Source organism: Phascolarctos cinereus, unplaced genomic scaffold (genome assembly GCF_003287225.1).
Source record: "Phascolarctos cinereus isolate Bilbo 61053 unplaced genomic scaffold, phaCin_HiC Scaffold_900;HRSCAF=1555, whole genome shotgun sequence".
Classification (NCBI taxonomy): domain Eukaryota; kingdom Metazoa; phylum Chordata; class Mammalia; order Diprotodontia; family Phascolarctidae; genus Phascolarctos; species Phascolarctos cinereus.
In genome coordinates, this window is record NW_027556292.1 from 1,106 (window position 1) to 12,790 (window position 11,685).

The 11,685-nt window shown below is 38.8% G+C and overlaps 1 pseudogene across 1 annotated transcript; it reads left to right on the forward strand.

Annotated features, from left to right (window-relative positions):
- The first annotated feature begins 3,480 nt into the window (after positions 1 to 3,480).
- LOC110204693 (alcohol dehydrogenase E chain-like) lies at positions 3,481 to 11,352 on the forward strand (annotated as a pseudogene). Its single transcript, XR_013483759.1, has 5 exons — positions 3,481 to 3,566; positions 6,216 to 6,317; positions 8,485 to 8,623; positions 10,907 to 10,993; positions 11,096 to 11,352. The product of XR_013483759.1 is annotated as an alcohol dehydrogenase E chain-like (transcript).
- The last annotated feature ends 333 nt before the right edge of the window (positions 11,353 to 11,685 follow it).

Below are 11,685 nucleotides of genomic sequence, written 5' to 3' on the forward strand. Positions count from 1 at the left end.
TTCCTCAATAATTTCTTGAAAGATGATATGTAGGCTCTTTTTTCAATCATGGCTTTCAGGTAGTCCAGTAATTTTTAAATGATCTCTCCTAGATTTATTCTACAGGTCTTGTTTTTTTTTTCCAATGAGATATTTCATTCTCTTCTCTTTTTTCATTCTTTTGGTTTTGTTTTCTAATTTCTTGATTTCTTATACAGGTATTAGTTTCCATTTCCTTCATTCTAATTTTTAAGGAATTATTTTCTTCAACGAGCTTTTGGACCTCCTTTTCCATCTGGCCAATTCTACTTTAAGGCATTCTTCTCCTCATTGCCTTTTTGGACCTCTTTTGCCATTTCGGTTAATCTAATATTTTTTAATTCTTAGGCAATTGGGGTTAAGTAACTTGCCCAGGGCACAGAGTTACTAAAGGTCTGAGGCCAGATTGGAACTCAGGTTACCCCTGAGTTGTTTTCTGCAATGTTTTTTTAGGTTTCCTTTCACAAGCTGTTGACTCATTTTTCATGATTTTCTTGCCTCATGCTCATTTCTCTTCCCGATTTTTCCTCTACTTCTCTTACTTGCTTCTTAAAATCCTTTTTCGACTCTTCCACGGCCTGAGACCAATTCATATTTTTATTAGAGGATTTGAGTGTAGGAGCTTTGACTTTGTTGTCTTCTTCTGATAGCATGTTTTGATCTTTTTCACCAAAGTAAGATTATATAGTCAGGTTTTTTTTCTCACTGCCTGCTCATGTTTCCACCCAATTACTTGACTTTTTAACTCTTTCTGAAGGGAGCTCTGCTTCCAGTGTGGAGGGTGTAACCATCCCTAGCTTCAGGGGTTTTGTTCAGTTGTTTTCAGAGGTACTTCTAGAGACCTATAAATTTTCAGTTCTTCCAAGGTGGCATGATCAAAGGAGAGTGTTTATTCATTTCCTGGCCTGCTCTAGTCCAGGAGTGACCATAAGCACTCTTTTCTGCCTTGAAACTGTGTGAGGAGGATTCTCTCTGTACCATGCCATAAGCTTTACCTGGCCAGCACTTCTCCTCACCCCAGGATCACCTCCCATGACTGCTACCCAGATCAAAGCATGGGCAAAGCAAGAGAATCCTGCCTCAGCACCAGCAAAGAGATCCCTGCAATCTCCCTCTGATCAACTGCATAACCCCCCTCCATCTGTGGGCTGAGAGCTCCAGAAGCAGCCAGAGCCCTGGGGTTATGCTGGGAATGGGGCTGCGAACATGCTTCTCTCTCACTACAGTCACAGAACTTTCCTACTGACCTTCTAAATTGTCTTTGGCATTTGTGGGTTGAGAAGTATGGAAACCACCACAGCTGCCCATGATTCAGTCCCCTGGGGCCTGCCCCAGGTTTTCTGAGTTCTGGTCTCTGCCTGTATGTTCACATTGAACTCTACTCCTCGCCCAGACTGGCATGATAGACTTTTCCTATCAACCATCCAGGGTGTCTTGGGCTGGAAATTTGTTTCACTCCATCTTTTTCTGGGTTCTGCTGCTCTAGAATATGTTTAGAGTCATTTTCACAGGTATTTGGAAGGGGTTGGGGGAGAGTTCAAGAAACTCACTGCTTTTATTCTGCTCTCTTGGCTCCACACCCCCCAATTTAGGGTTTTCTTGACAAACATGCTAGAGTGGTTTGCTGTTTCCATTTACAGCTCCTTTTACAGATGAAGAAACTGAAGCAAACAGTGCAAAGTGACTTACCCAGGGTCACACAACTGATAAGTGTCTGAGGACAGACTTGAACTCACGTCTTCCTAATACCAGGCCCAGCACACTATCCACTGTACCATCTAGCTGCCCCCTAACTAACAAGACTGGAAATTTGGTAAATGGCCCCAGGTGGGAGGTTGCACATGCATATATATGAGGATATATAGATAAGGTCTTCTTTAGAATGGTATTCCATAGAGAATGACAGTCTCACTTTTGTCAAGACAAATCTCCTGGAACCTAATAGAGCATCTGACCCAGTATGGGCACTTAATTACTTGTGATTGATTGAGGGTCAGTTCCATAGTAACAATGTCATGCAGGCAGCCCCAGCATCACCCCTGCCTCTCTCCCAGGGCTGTTGTTAAGGACAGAATATAATAATGTGTGATAACACCTTGTAAACAATATATGCCAGACAAGTGTGAAGTCTATTACTTTGGAGTTGCAAAGAAGGCACTAAGCAGGCAAGTGGAAATGCCCAGAAGACCTGAGGATGGTGAATGCTTCCTCAGGAAGGGAAAAGAAAGTCTGAGACAGGAACATACTGCTTCCTATGTAGAATTTCCTCTCTTTGGCTTCGTTCATTTTGTGGTGTTTTTTTTTTTTTGCTGAGGGGATAGCTCTAATTTTTATTGCTCAGTCATGTGAGACTTTTCGTGAACCCATTTGAGGTTTCCTTCGCAAAAATACTGGCATGGTTTGCCGTTTCCCACTTCAGCTCATTTTGTAGATGAGGAAATGGAGACAAGCAGGGTGAAGTGACTTGCCCAGGGTCACACAGCTACTAAGCGTCTAAGGCTAAATTCAAACTCAAGAAGATGAATCTTATTGATTTTAGGCCTGGCACACTATCTACTGTGTCACAGAGCTGTCCTAATCGTTTTAATCCCATTTACTTCCTCTTATGCCAGGCAGGGTGGATAGAGCACTGAGCTGGAGTCAGGAAGACCTTAAGTCAATCCAGCCTCAGATACTTCCTAGCTAGGTGGCCCAGGCAAGTCTCTGTCTCTGCAACTCTGAAATGTGGGGAATTATAGCACCTCCCTCTCAGGGTGGTTTAAAGGACCAAAGGACATAGTTGTAAAGCACTTATCATAGTACTTGTCACAAAGTAGGTGCTTGACAAATGCTTTTTTCCCTCCTCTCTTCCTTTCTTCCTTCCTTCCTTCCTCCCCCCTTTCTTCCTTCCTTCAATCCCTTCCACTCTTCCTTCCTTCCTTTCTTTCTTGTTTCCTCCATCCCTTTCTTTCCTTCCCTTTTTCCTTCCTTTTTTTCCTTTTTCCTTCCTTGCTTCCATCCTCCCTTGATCCCCTCCTTCCTTCTTTCCTTCCTTCATCTGGACTTGGTCCGTAATGCTGGTACTGGACTAGACCTCTTCAGTCATACATTCTAAAGTTATGTTCCTTTAATCCTCATTTTCCTGTGGAGCCAAATATCACAATTTGTTCTTCAGCCATGATGACCCTTGAAATATTTCAAGTTAACTGTCATTTTCCCCTTAATCTTATCTAGATGCCAAGTAGGGCTGGGGAAGGAAAATAAAGGCAAAGCAACAAAAGATTATTTACAGAGATTTTTTCTAATACAATGGTGACACACCAAACAAATATTGTCTTAGTGCATTTCATTGCCTCATAGGTAGGAGAATGAAAGATCAGCCGTTTGGAGGAGGTTCAAGCCCAAAGTCATTGTGAGACAGTATATTAATCACAGTAGAGACAAAGCTTCCTGTGATCTTTCTGCTTTGCTCAACGAGGCAGCTAGGAGTCAGAAGAAATTCAGGCACAGTCCATTGACCTGCACAGCAAAGGGAAAACCGTGACCACAGAATGGCCACAGCAGGAAAAGTAAGCAGAAACTTTACTTACCATTACTAATACCCTTATTAAGTATAATTCCTAAAGAGGTAGATACACTGTTATTGTTTGAATCTATGAATAAGATACCCTTTAACATAATTATCAGCAAAGTATGATTTCTTTCCTGAGAGAAAATTCTGAAGTACCACTATAGTATTTTTTTTCCAATTATGTCTGGCCTGTGTATCTAGTCATTCACATCTGTCTCCTTCAATGTCTAAAAGAAAGGCACAGGATGTAAGGAGCTAACTCCAAACCAGATGGGCTAAGTCTGAACTCAGTGAAGTCTTTTCATGAAGAAGCTTACTTTACATTAGAAGAACATAATTCATCTTATCTCCTCCATCACTGTGTTCATGTCTTAAAGAAAACAAGGGATTGGAATCAGAGACATTATTTCATTAGTGGAACTGGGAGGACTGCATTATATATGGCTTACTGTTCTAACACCTAGCATCAAATCATTAAGACACATAAAGCAGTGGAAATTGGAGTGTCTAGACCCTCATCATCGGCCCACAAATACTGATTAAATGTGTTTATACCTGAGCACTAGTTCTGGTAGGAGAGAAGAGGAAGAAAGAGGATGGAAAAGGACAGAACCTATTTCCTTTTCACATTGCTCCCCAACATCCACGGACATGTTCACAGCAGTATGAAGTATCAGCCTAAGACTTTAGTGGAGGATAGATATAGAGAAAGCATTTTATGTGTGAACATGAGTGCATTTAAAGATTAAATAACAGTAATGGTTTAATAGTAATAATAGTAAGCAGTAATAATAATGATTTAGTAATAGTAATAGTAATTAATAATTTAATGAAAGGAATGATTTAATAATAATAGTAGTAAATAACACTTTAATAACAGTATTAGTAATAGTAAGGATTTAAGAAGAATAGTACATAGTAATACTAATAATTTAGTAATAATAATTAAATTTATTGATAACATGTATTTAAACAGTAGTAAACATAATGTTAATTATTTTTTAGGTATAAGTCATTTAATAATAGGAATGATTAATAACAATAATAAATATATTATAACATAATGACAATAATAATATTAAATACTAATTTAATATTATTAATAGTAAAGTAATTAATAATTTAATGATTTAATATGTAATAGCAAATAGCAATTTTGTAATATGGAATGATTGGAATGATTTAATAAGTAATGGCATTTTGATAGAAGCCCTTTACATCTTCATCTTGTGATCTTTACAAAAACCTTTGAAGAAGGTTCTAGTTATTGCTATGCCCATTTTACACATGAGAACACTGAGGCTTTGTAAATGTTACATGACTTGGCTTGATTAACATTGGAAGACTCAATACTGAAATTTCTGCTACTTTAGATTACCACTGACTTCGTGCTAAGTATTAGAGTCATAATTTAGAGATTATTGTACTGCAATGCCTCCAATGAAATCATCTGATTTTGTTTTGCTAAAACTTTAAAGTTAATGTAAATACACACACAAGAGGCCCTCCAAGATTACTGTCTAATGTAAAATTAATATCTTGATCAAAGACTTTCCTGACCTGAGAATTACAAAATCAGCCATAGTTGTCTAGAGATATACTCCAGATATATCCGGGGCAGGATTGGATCAAGGAGTCATCTATCCAAGTCGATCTTCTATGTGTGTGTTTATCCCAAGGTTCTTTCTTTTTCCTCCTTTCTCTCTCCTCTCCCTCTATTTTTTTCTCTCTCAGGTTCTTCACCTTCACTCTCTGAGGTTTTTTTTTAAAAAATATTTTGATAACATACGTCAATATAATTGGTTTTCTTTGTAATTCTATGTATTTCATTTTATGCATTTAAAATCATTCTCAAAAGGGATCCATTAGCTTCTCTGGAATATCAAAAGATGCTGTATTCTTAGTGCTTAACACAGTACATGGTGGGCACTTTAATAAATGTATTGACTTCACTATCCTTTTTCCTAGAGACAACTAACTTTCTAGTGGGAGAGACAATTTACTATAGTACCTCAGGGTAGAAATATTTGGTCTACCCATAACCCTTTGTATAGATGATCCACAAAAAACGTTAATAACAGTCTCTGTGTGTGTGTGTGTGTGTGTGTGTGTGTGTGTGTGTGTGTGAGAGAGAGAGAGAGAGAGAGAGAGACAGAGAGACAGAGAGACAGAGAGAGAGATCTCATCAGCTCCTGTCAAGATTGTACTACTAAATGTTTAACAACTGGGTTTCTGAACTCTGCAAAAATCATGCCATACTTTCTAACTTAATCTATATTATTAACATTTTCTTAGTCTAGATAATCAAGAAAATACTAAAGCAAGCCCTTATTACTAGCTTTGCTGATCTCTGAGGTATAAATACTCACACTAAAAATTTATCAGCAAGTGTGAGCTGGCTGCAGCACATCCCTGGCTGCCCAGGATTTGGTGATCAAGCATGCAGCCAGGACTCCCAAATCTACATATCTTGCTCACATATCCTTCTTGAATTCCAACCAAATGTCCATCCCTTTGCTGGATATTTCTCACATCTACGTCTCATGGACATCTCAAACTCAAACTGCCTCTCAGGTGTATGAAGTTGATAATACTATTTAGCAGAGGGGATCACTAGCCACTCACCTCATTTCTGTTTCATTTCCAGGCCATTAAATGCAAAGCTGCTGTTCTTTGGGAGCTCAACAAACCCTTGTCCATTGAGGAAGTAGAAGTTGCCCCACCCAAGGCCAATGAAGTTCGAATTAAGGTAAAAAAGAAAAAAGAAAAGAAAGAAACCCTCAAGTTATAGAATGATACTATGTTCAACATTGGCTGCAGTTCTAACAGTAAATTTGATTTTTTTTTTCTGGAAAGAACACAGATCATTTGCAAATTCTGAAACATTATACCTCTGGACCTCAGGGAAGGAAATGGATAGTGAATAAGTCTGGGGGTTGAACAATGCCCAGAGATAAGCTATATATTCTTTGCACTTACATGGGGTGGGAAAACTGATCAGGAGTCCTTCCTCCCACACCCACCATCCCAAAAACAGCCTGGTGAGAATCTCTGTGCTACTACAAAAGAAGCTATTGATATATAAGCTATAGGTCAAAAGCTGGAAATGGCCTCAGAGGCCATCTAGAATATCCAGAAGAGGAAATTGAGGCCCAGAAAGGTTAGATAATTTGCCCAAAGTAACAAGGAAGGTAAAGCAAGCATCAGAAGCAAGATTTGAACCCAGGTCTTCTGATGTCAGAGCCAATGATCTGTCCATTCTACCATACTGCCTACTGTAGGGCAAAACAGACAGTAGCCAACAAGTCAGAAGAACTGGACTGAAGTCACTTACAAGCTATGACAATCTTAACAAGTCACTTCTTAGAGTACTGATGTCATCATCTGTGAGGTGAAGTAAAGAATGCATTCACTGTCTCCCTCACAGAGTTAATGCAAAAATAAATATTCCTTAACATGTAAATATATTTTGCATGACTGCACATGTGTAACCTATACAAAATTGTTTGCTTCTCAATGAGCAGAGGGGTATAGAGGGAGACAGTATGAAACTCAAAAAAAAATTTAATACATGTCAAAAATTGTTTTACAAGTAATTGAAAAAATTAAGTATTAATTTAATTTTAAAAAATTCTCCCCCCCTCAAAAAAAAAAAAGAATATATATACCTAAAGTTCCAATCTTGCCATGACATGATTTTGTTTAAAAAATTACAGTGGTTTTCTCTTGTCTATTGAATGCATACAGGCTCAATAGTCTATCAGGTAAAGCCTTCTAGAGTCTGACCTCACCCTACTTTTCCAGATTTATTTCCCAGTCCTTACCTTCTTGATGTCTCCATTCTAGGCACATGGCGCAGCTGGTGGTTCCATGATCTCCTCCCCCACTTTCCTGCCTCTGTAGACTGTGTGTTACTGGAAAGCACTCCTTTCTGAACTTTGAACTTGCCCCATTGAAGGACTTTTCCTTCCTGGTCAAGCTGAGATGCCCCTGACATCATGAATCCTTTTTGAATCTCTCCCACTGAAAGCTCTTATCACATTTTCATTGATACTTTATCTGCATCTCTACTCATTCTTATTCCCAGCTGATGTCATAGTTATTTGTCTGAGGGTAGAGTATACCCCTAGAGTTTCTAGTGATAATAATGATCATGGGATTCTACATTTCAAGATGGAAGGGAGCTTCAGGGGCATCTGGTCCAACCTAGACATTTTAGAGCTGAGGAAATTACAATGGCAAAAGTAAAAGGACTTGTCCAAGGAGCAGAGTCAAGTTTTGAACACAGGTCCTTTGATTCTGAATATAGTATATCCTTCCAAAGCATCACTCAGTCATGATGATAACTGGCAATGATGACAAGGATAATGCCACATCGTCACCATAATCTGTTATCATCATTTTCTTTTTTTACCTGCCTATTGTATTTTTAATTTGTGAAAAAAAAAGAAGCACTTCCATAACAACGGAATTTTTAAAAAAGATGATTGCACAAGAAACTGCAAATCTATTGTGTACAATTTGCTATTCCTTTTGAATATATAATACACACTTTGATATTGCTTTTGAATATATAATAAAGTTATCATGTAAATTTTGTCTTCCATCCCCTCCACACCCTAGAGATGGCTACCATTGGACACAAATATATATGTGTGTATATATGTATATGTAAAATTATTCTATGCATACTTCTATTTATCAGTTCTTTCTCTGGATCCAAATAGTGTCTTCCTTTATATGTCCCTTGTACTTAATTTGGATATTTGTAATAGTCAAAATGACTTAGTCACTCAAAGTTGTTCTGTTACTGTATATAGTAACAAGTACTCAAGAGGTGTGGGAATGACATGCATAGGTCCCAAGGAGTTCCTGTAAACTCTCAAAGGTGTCATCATCCTCTTCTTCTCTTGCAGATTGTGGCAACAGGAATCTGTCGCTCTGATGACCATGTGATAAGTGGGTCATGGCATTACCCCCTCCCAGTAATCCTGGGGCATGAGGCTGCAGGGATTGTGGAAAGCATTGGAGATGAGGTGACTTCTGTAAAACCAGGTAAAACACAAACAGCAGTGGAACATTAAAGTGGTTTTTTTTTGGTTCTTACTTTCAGTTCAAGCTAGTGAAGATAATGTTGTTGATGGACAAAAATTCCAATTGGAAGACAGTCGAGGTACTCAGGCAGCTTCCAGCTTTACAGTGAGGGCTGCATCATCCCCAACCACAAGCATATGCTCTGAATGAGAAAGAAATGACTGAATGTGGATGGACATGGTTAAAGTTCTTTGAAGATGAAAGTTAAAAATAACTGCAAGCTCCATTTATGGCCACCGCCAGTTACAATGTATCTGCTTATTCACATTTTTTGAATTAACACTGTCCTTGGTAGTGCAGAACAGAGAAAAAAAGACAGATAAAGAAACCCTACAGAAAAATCCTTAATACTCATTTTAACTACGTTTCAAATTCTTACATTCTAAAATGTTCGATTTTTCTTTGGTCTGGAGTCTGGAAGACCTGAGTTCAAATTCTACCTTGGACATTTACTGGCTGTGTGATCTTGGGCAAGTCACTTAACTGCTATCTGACTCAGTTTCCTAATCTATAAAACAGAGATAATAATAGCACCTATAGCACAGGACTGTTGAGAATCCAATAAGGTAATCCATGTAAAGCACTTGAAGTGCTATATGAATGTTAGTTATTAATTCAATTCAAGAAATATTAAGTGGCTACTATGTGGCAGGCACTGTGCTGAGTGTTGGGGATAGAAAAAGAGGCAAAATGCAGTTTCTGCCCTGAAGGAGCTTACAACTAGTGGAGGAGACAACGTGCAAATGAATATATATAAAGCAAGCATTTAAAAAATATTCCCTTGAGAAAGAAGTAAGGGGGGCAGCTAGGTGGCACAGTGGATAGAACACCAGTCCTAGAGTCAGGAGGACCTGAGTTCAAATCCGGCCCCTGACACTTACTAGTGTGACCCTGGGCAAGTCACTTAACCCTGATTGCCTTACCAAAAAAATAAATAAATAACAAAGAGAAAGAGAGAGAAAGGAGTAAGGATATCCAACAAAACATAGTATTGACATAATATTACAACTAAGCATTAACACAGCGAGAAAAACTAAGACATTTTGCTTTTTCTTGCACCGAAAACTTTTCATTTCCCATGTGCCCCAAACCAACATGACATACCACATCTGTCTAACACCTGGCAGAATTATAGAGGCCTATCCATCCTAAGACCCATGTGCTGAAATTCACAGGAGGAATTTTGAACTTTTGCACTTCTCTGCTGGACCAATTGCCCATGACAGAACAGTCACAGAGACTAATATGATAATGACCAGTCACGATTCATTTCCCATGAGTCTTACCTTGCAGACAATGCAATCAGTCAGTCAATCCCAGGATCAGAGACACAGAGCTGGATGGGGCCTCAGAATCCTTTTAAGCCAATGAACTCTACTGATAAGAAAACTGAGGACCAGGGAAGTTAAGCAATGTGTCCAAGGACACACAAATAGGCAATATCTGAGGAAGAATTTGAACCTCTGACCCCAGAGCCAGTGCCTTTTCCATGGTATGCCTCTGATCAATCTAAAAACATTTATTAAGCAACTATTATGTACCTGGTACTATATTAAGGTGTGAGGATACAAGGACAAAAGCAAAATAATCCCTGTCCCCAAGGGGCTTATATTCTACCATGGAACACAACATATACAAAAATACACAGAAGCAGAGAGATACTAGCAGCTTGGGAGATGTGGAAATGTTTCATGTCAAAGGTAGTGTGCTACTGCCTAGAGATTCTTTCTTTGTTTATGTATATGGGGAGGCAGTAGAAAGAGTTCTAGATAGATATCAGAAGACTTGGGTTTAAATCATATTTTTGCAACTTTCTAGCTACGAACTTCAAATAAATCACTCTGCCTCACTAAGTCTAAATTTCCCCATCTCCCCAAAATGGGAGCATACTTTATAGGGTTGTTGTATCAAATGAGATAATGGGTGCAGAACTTACATGCCTCAAAAAGTGTAATATAGAGGCAGCTAGGTGGCACAGCTGATAAAGCTCTGGCATTGGGGTCAGGAGGGCCTCAGTTCAAATCCAGCCTCAGACACATGACATTTAACTACCTGTGTGACCCTGAGCAAATCACTTAACACCAACTGCCTCACCAAAAACAAAAAAAAAAGTGTGACATAATTTTGTTTCCTAACACTGGGACCCACTTTGCTCTTCTATAAGATGGGGCTTGGACAAGATGAACATCAAATTTAAAATCTTGTAATTCTAGATTTTAACAATAATTTCTCTTCTCCCCATAGGTGACAAAGTCATCCCACTCTTACTCCACAGTGCAGGAAATGCAAAGTTTGTAAGCACCCGAATGGCAACCTTTGCACTGAAAATGAGTAGGTATCTACTATTTTCCCTTGGGGTAGCACTGGAATTGTATTTGTGTTGATGCCTATGTCTCATGGTGTGTATCTGTGTGTGTGTGTTTCCTTGATTAGCCTAAGTGCCGCTAAAGGCACTTTGCAAGATGGTACCACCAGATTTACCTGCCGAGGGAAGCCAATTCATCATTTCCTGGCGTCAGCTCCTTCAGTGAGTACACAGTGGTGATGAAATCTCCGTTGTAAAGATTGATTCATCTGCTCCTCTGGAAAAAGTCTGCCTGATTGGCTGTGGATTTTCCACTGGTTATGGCTCTGCAGTAAAAGTTGCCAAGGTAAGAGAGAGAGCTTCCATCTAATTCACTCAATAGAGCAGACCTCAAGGTACAAGGTGCATGACCAAAGAATACATACTTGGGCTAGTAGCTAGAAAGGAAATATTTTCTTATAAGGGAACACGGTAGACTAGTGCAAAGAGCCCTGAATTTGGCAACTGAGACCAAAAGTTTCAATCCTGGCTCTGATACTTAAATTATGTAAATTATGTAAGTTTAGGTAAGTCATTCTTTGGGCCTAAGTTTATCTATTACGAAAAAAAAGTAAGAATTGGACTAGGTGATTGTAGAGCAATGGAGTCCAGATAACAAGCTTCATCCTGCCAAAGGCAGAGCTTTAACAAACTTTACTGTTCCTTCCAAGGTGAAAAT